Raw genomic sequence first — 1097 nt, 5'->3', positions numbered from 1 at the left:
AAATACAAAGATATTATTAATCACTCACCAATATAATTAGCTTTTACTTCAACAACAAAAGCTAAACTCAAGTGTTTTGTAAAATTTAAATGCCTACAGAAGTTTGTTATTTAATATTTAAGTGAGTAAATAATATGAAAAAAATAGTCTAAAAAATAAAGTGGTATATTCATGCATATGGTATAAGTGATTTTGGTCAAAATATATTATAGCTCCTTTGGCATGCACCAATTCTTAATTCTGGCTTCACTCACACACTCTAGTCATTATTACTAATTTAAGTAAACATGAAAGAGAGACAGAGACCTACCTCTCTAGCTAGGCGCCTAATGCATGCCTATTAGCCTTCCTAGTTAAAAGTTATTGCCTTTTAAAACAATGAAAAAAACCTTTTATTATTATTGCTTCAAGCTTATTTAGCAGGTATGGAATAATGGATTCAAAGATATAGGACCGTTTTCAAGTGTAGAGTTTGAGTTTAATTATTTATCACCCAGGATTGGCTTGACCTAGCTAGAGAATACATTAATAATTTAGATTCATGTGCCTACGGACATTTCAAAAGATTACTCAATAAATTAAATTTTTTGTAGAGTTTGTTAACTATATATCATAATCTGAAATGGATATAATCTCAACTAATTAATCTTATTTGAATTGAATTCACTTGTTACCACAGAAATGTTAGAGAATAAATATTTTTAGTAATTAAGTTGGGTTAGTTTAAACAAGTATCGGAATTTAAATTCCGTTTAATTTACGCATGTAATAATTTAATAGTCAACGACAAACTCTTATATAGAGTTCCGATCAAATTCGCGACGGATTAGTTCTTGTCCTCTCGGATTAAGAAAAACCGTGAAAAATAATAATAATATAATTTGAGTATTAAAAATAGAGATTAGTTAGTATTAGTTTAAATATAAAGTAAATATAAGAGAAATATGTTAGTCATCTACCATTTATCATCATGTCATCATCATATATATCGATCATTGAAACAACAAACACATCATCTCCATCCATTGAGTTTCAGCTATTTACAACCAACTTTTTTTTGGCATTTTGTCAAAGACCAATCCTTTTACAAAATGTCT

This window comes from Arachis ipaensis, chromosome B04 (genome assembly GCF_000816755.2).
Source record: "Arachis ipaensis cultivar K30076 chromosome B04, Araip1.1, whole genome shotgun sequence".
NCBI lineage: Eukaryota > Viridiplantae > Streptophyta > Magnoliopsida > Fabales > Fabaceae > Arachis > Arachis ipaensis.
The sequence above is the reverse complement of the archived record's forward strand: the minus strand, read 5'-3'. Positions refer to the sequence as shown.